Source organism: Pan paniscus, chromosome 11 (assembly GCF_029289425.2).
Source record: "Pan paniscus chromosome 11, NHGRI_mPanPan1-v2.0_pri, whole genome shotgun sequence".
Lineage (NCBI taxonomy): Eukaryota > Metazoa > Chordata > Mammalia > Primates > Hominidae > Pan > Pan paniscus.
In genome coordinates this window covers 121,835,562-121,841,795 of record NC_073260.2, presented here as the reverse complement: position 1 = coordinate 121,841,795, position 6,234 = coordinate 121,835,562, and positions in this window count along the sequence as shown.

Sequence of the window (6,234 nt, the reverse complement as noted above, 5' to 3'; positions counted from 1 at the left end):
GAGAAGGCACATTGGCCCAGCAGTCCTGAAAACATAGTTCTGTTCATGGCTTTGCCACAGACTGCCCTGGTAATGTTGTAATTAACCCCTCAAGTCTCTGCCTTTGTTTCTGTATATGTCAAGTGGAGATGGTCCCTTCCACTTTAGAAAAAAAAGTTGCAGCTGGAAATGATACTGTTAGGCTGGGAGAGATCCCCAAACTCCAGAGCACTTCAACCCCAGCCAGTGTCCAGGCTTTTGACGCTATCGTGAGAAGGAATTCAACGATGAGTCAGAAAATCGTGAAAGCATGGAGATATACTGCGAAGCAAAACGTACACACTCAGGGGAGTGCAGGCCTACTCAAGAGTCACACGCAAGGGGGTTTGGGGCTGCTACCCTTATGGGTTTCTTTAACCAAGGGGTGGAACATTCATGAAAATTCCTGGAAAAAGGTGGAAATTTCTCAGAACGGCAGTGCCATCCATTTTTATACCAAATATGGGGCTTCCCGGAACTTTCATGGCACTGGTGGACTTAGTGTTTTAATGCACATATAATGAGTTCCTAGGAGAAACCCAGGTAAAATCCAGCTCCATGTTGGGTCCAGCTGGTCTTAGCCAGCTTGGTCCACAGGCTGGTTTTTCAAGGTCTTAGTCCTTGGCTTCTGTAGCTATTTCAAGTTTCCTTTTGCTGGTCATGTGAAACTGCTGCCTGGAATGTTCTATTCTACTGCAACTATACTATATTATTCCTGTCTCAGAAGGGCCCTGTGAGAATATCTGGTCCAACCTTCTTTCCTCTGCACCCCATTTTATAGAGGGAAAAAATTGAGGCCCAGAAGGTAAAGCAGCCTACATGATTAGTGCAATGAACACTGTTTCCAAAACCATAAAAGCTTCATTTAATTTCATTTTGTTTTGTTTACTGACATGGGTTGGGAAGATAGTGGGGTAGGAGCAAAGAATCAATAAATGTGAGATTCTTTTCCCTTGAAAGGCTTTTGATATACTGGGAAAACAAGGTAAATTCATGCCAGAAAAAAGTTTTTAAAAATGAAATAAGATATGAGAATTTATCTGAAAAATGTAAAAATAAATAGACAAATTATGGTAGTGGAGGCCAACAGAAAACTTTCCCTTTGCCCTCTGAAGGTTCGCTGAAAAATAAACTGACAAAAGGCAGATTAATAGGAGAAATGGCACACAAATTTATTAACATGCATGGGTGAGAACCACAGAGTGATTGCCCCCACGCCCCAGTGGGGTACAGAATCTTACACACCATCTTGGGATTACAGAAGAATGGGGGCTCAGAGTATAGACAAAAACAGATGATGGTGGTAAATTGGGTTATGGTGGCAAGACAGGTTGTGGGAGAGAGAGAGAAGAGGATACCTGGCTAGCAAAAGTGGTCTTGTTACATGGATGAAACCTCACATTTAGCAGCCTGCAGGGAGAATAGATGGTAAATGTATCTTTCAGATATTTAAGGTGTCAGGCTCTCTGTTAATCTTTTCTAGATAAGGACAAGAGAAAGCTTCAGGGAAAGCCTGGCCGCCTCAATGCAGATTCTCTACAGATGCCAATCTCCCCGGCAAAAGACAGCTTTGCAGGGCCACTTCTGTGTGCAGGCTCTCTGAACTGCCATCTCAAAATACGTCAAAGAAGTATATTTTGGGGTGAAGTATTTTGGTCTACTTCAGTAGCCAGCCTGCAAGACGGCTCCCAGTGACTCCACCCTTTGGTATTCACCCCCTTGTGTAGGCTCCTCCCACATTGTACCAGGGCTGGTCTGTGTGACCAATAAAAGACGGCAGAAGTGACAGTCGGTCACATCTGAGATTAGATAATAAAAGACTGCAGCTTCTTCCATCTTGGGCTGTCTCTCAAATTGCTTGCTCTAGATGAGGCCAGCTGCCATGCTGTGAGGACATTCAGGAAGCCTGTGGAGAGACCCACGTGATGAGGTATGCAGTCCACAGCCTCTGAGGAGCTGAGTCCTACTAACTACCCCATGAGTGAGCTTGGAAGCAGATCCTCCAGCCCTGGGTGACCACAAGCCTGGCTGACAGCTTGACGGCAACTATAGGAGATATCCTAAGCTAGAACCACTCAGTTAAATCTTATCTGGATGCCTGGCCCATGGAAACTGTGACATAATATATGTGCATTGTTATCAGATGCTAAGTTTGGGGGTTGTTATGGAGCAATAAACGACAAATACAAACATCATCATTCTTTATAGAGCACCTACTGTGTGCTGAGCCATGCTTCCCAAAGAATACGTAACAAAGACTTCAGCAAAAACTCTGGCTAGGGATAATGATTGCATCAGGGGTTTGAACTCACAGGTCTGAGTTCAAATTCTGACTCTGCCCCTTACTATTACTTTGTGACCTGGGGCTAGTTATCTAGCTTCTCTGAGTCTTAATTTTCTTCTATAAAAAGATGAGAAGACTTACACCAGGCACAAAGGATGCTTGTAAGGAATAAATGGAAGAACAATGTAATCAGCTATTAAGTTTTGCCACCTTCCCTTGGGTTTGTCTCTTGGGAACCAGTGGGTGGTACACACTAACCCCTCAACTCTATCAAAGTAAAGCCATGGTTTCTTTCCAAAAGCAAGATCACAAGGCTTGTGTGTGCCTGCACGATGAGTGAGAGAGAGAGACTCATTTATATTAATTTCAGCATGGAGTAGAGATCCAAGACATGGCTGCCTTCCACATGGGCCTTTGAAGGAGGCAGGTTCTAAAAGATTATCAACAGTAGGTGGGAATAAAACATCTCCTCTGGGCCGGGTGCATTGGCTCACGCCTGTAATCCCAGCACTTTGGGAGGCCAAGGCAGGCGGATCACCTGAGGTCGGGAGTTCGAGACCAGCCTGACCAAAATGGAGAAACCCCATCTCTACTAAAAATACAAAAATTAGCTGGGCATGGTGGCGCATGACTGTAATCCCAGCTACTCAGGAGGCTGAGGCAGGAGAATTGCTTGAATCCGGGAGGCAAAAGTTGTGGTGAGCCAAGATTGTGCCATTTCACTCCAGCCTGGGCAACAAGAGTGAAACTCTGTCTCAAAAAAAAAAAAAAAAAAAAAAAATTCCCCTCTGGAAAACGGCCTTTAGCTGCTCCCCTGGAGAACCTGGCTGCATCTGTGAACCTGGTAGGCAGTAGCTACATCGTATGTAGTGTGGCATCAAGCAAGTCAGTTGTTCATCCACAAAATGGAAATAAAATTGATTTCCTTCTCTCAAAAGAATGTAGCAAAGGTCAGATGAAAAAATGCTTCACAAATTATAAAACATTGTACAAGTGTTGATTATAATGAAAATAAAGTGAGATCTTATATATAAAGTTCCTAGAACAGGGCCTGGCTGGCAGTATAAAGTTAACAGATGGTAGGGTGTATTTCTATTGACGGACTCACCTCTGGTAAAGTGAGAGAGAAGCAAGTAAAGCGATGGCCGCAGAGATTTTCTGACTCCTGGACTGTGCCCAGAAGCCACTTCCTTCCTAGGAAGCCTCATCAATGTGCTGCAGACCACCCCTCTGCCACTCCTCACTCCCACACTCCCACCCCCAATTAGAGGCCTCTGCAGCCATGCTGAGTATAAGCAGGATTTGGATCACAAAGCAGGGGGTAGAGGGCAAGAGATCTAGGAGGATTTGACAGCTTCCTCTCTCTAGAATCTGAGGAGGCTGAGACAGCCTAAAGGCATAGGATGTAGTGATAAGAGATAGGAAGACTAAACGGGCAGGAAGAGAAACACAAAAGCCCCTTTTATCCCTCTGCCCAGGGTTTGGGTACTGATATCAATCTCCAGCTCTGGGATTAATGGGGAAAGGCAATACACACCTGCAAACAAGTGCATTTCTCTTGCCTTTAAGATACAAACTAGATCTTGAGGTCTGTAATGAATTGAAATGTGTCCCTATCACCGAAAATGTTGAAGTTCTTACCCCCAGGGTCTGTAAATGTGCCCTTGTTTGGAAAGAGGGTTTTGGCAGGTGATCGAGTCACAATGAGGTCATTAGAGTGGCGCCTAATCGGATATGACTGTGTCCATATCAAATGGGAAATGTGTACACACAGACGGACACACAGACAGGCACACAGGAAGAATGCCATGTGAATATGACAGCAGAGATCAGCGTGATGCATATTTGATGATTATCTGCAAACCACCGGGAGCTAGGAGGGAGGCCTGGAACACACCCTTCCCTCACCGCCTTCGGAAGGAACCAATCCTGCTGACACAGTGATCTTGGACTTCCAAATTCCAGAACTGGGAAATAAATTTCTGTTGTTTAAGCCATCCAGATTGTGCTACTTTGTTACAGTGGTCCTAGCAAATGAAGACAAGGTCACTGGATGTCGTCAGCACAAAACTGCCAGGTCAGATAGAAACAATATAGAACTCTGCACTGCCATTTACTAGCAGCATGACTTTGGGTCACGAGCTTGCCTTAATGAGCCTTGGGTATTTTACCGTCAAAAGGGAAATTCCTATAGAATTTATGGATAGTTGTTGAAAATCAAAGCAACAAATGCAAAGCTTCCCGTTACAATGCCTGGCTCCTAGCACCCACTCAACAATGGCAGTGGGGTTATCATTAGCAGAGATAACATCCGAACTCAAATTCCTTTACCCTCTAAACCAGAGGTCCCCAGCCCCCAGATTGCGGACTGGTACTGGTCCATGGCCTGTTAGGAACTGGGCTACCCCGCAGGAGGTGAACAGGCCCGCAAAGCTTCATCTGTGTTTACAGCTGCTCCCCATCACTCACATTACTGCCTGAGCTCCTCCTCCTGTCAGATCAGCGGTGGCATTAGATTCTCCTAGGAACATGAACCCTACTGTGAACTGCACATGTGAGGGATCTAGGTTGTGCGCTTCTTATGAGCATCTAACTAATGCCTAATGATCTGTCGCTGTCTCCCATCACCTCCAGATGGACCATCTAGTTGCAGGAAAACAAACTCAGGGCTCCCACTGATTCTACATTATGCTGAGTTGTATAATTGTTTCATTATATATTACAATGTAATAATAATAGAAATAAAGTGCACAATAAATTGAATGTGCTTGAATCATCCTGAAACCATCCCCCACTAGCCCCCTGGTTCATGGAAAAATTGTCTTCCATGAAACTGGTCCCTGGTGCCAAAAAGTTTGGGGACCATGTTCTAAAGCACTCCAACCCTCACAGAGAAACAGAAGGACTAACTTCCTATCAGTCTGTGAGGACACCAAATGCTGTGAAGGAAAGGCTTTAGACTTGGATTCGACTTCTATTGCTTCATAACAAATTGCCACAAACTTAATAGCTTAAAATACCACCCATTTATTGTCTTACAGTTCTGTAGCTCAGAAGCCCAAGGGGACTTAGCTGGGTTCTCGGCTTAGAGTCTCACAGGCTGGGTTTCTACCTAGTGGCTCTGTGAGCAACTGCTTCCTAGTTCCTTCAAGTTGTTGGCCAAATTCAGTACTTTGGCCAAATTCACTTCTTTGCAGAGGTAGGACTAAGGTTACTGTCACTGCTGGCTGTGGGCCAAGGGTCAATCAGCTCCTCAATGCCACTCTCATATCATTCCACATGGCTCCCTCCGTATCTGCAACAGAGGACTGCTGTCATGTCAAATCCCCCTCACACTTCGAGTCCTTCTGACTTCTTCTGCCACTAGCTGGAGAAAACTCTCTGCTCCCTTAATGGGTTTATGGGACTAGATTAAGCCCACCTGAATAATCTCCCTATGTCAAGTACTAAAGAAAAAATTATTAATAATGCTTGTTAAACACAGAAAGGAAGACTTTGTTCAAGAAGGGACTATGACTATTGAGACTCGCATATAGACTACTGCAACGGGGTTTTGCAGTAGGGAAGAGAGATTGTGCTCAACTCTAAATAAAACAAGGAGGCCGGGCGCGGTGGCTCACGCCTATAATCCCAGCACTTTGGGAGGCTGAGGCGGGCGGATCACGAGGTCAGGAGATCGAGACCATCCTGGCTAACACGGTGAAACCCCGTCTCTACTAAAAATACAAAAAATTAGCCGGGTGTGGGCGGGCGCCTGTAGTCCCAGCTACTCGGGAGGCTGAGGCAGGAGAATGGCGTGAACCCGGGAGGTGGAGCTTGCAGTGAGCCGAGATCGCGCCCCTGCACTCCAGCCTGGGCAACAGAGCGAGACTCTGTCTCAAAGAAAAAAAAAGCAAACAAAAAACAAAAACAAGGAAAAGTGGGAATTTATA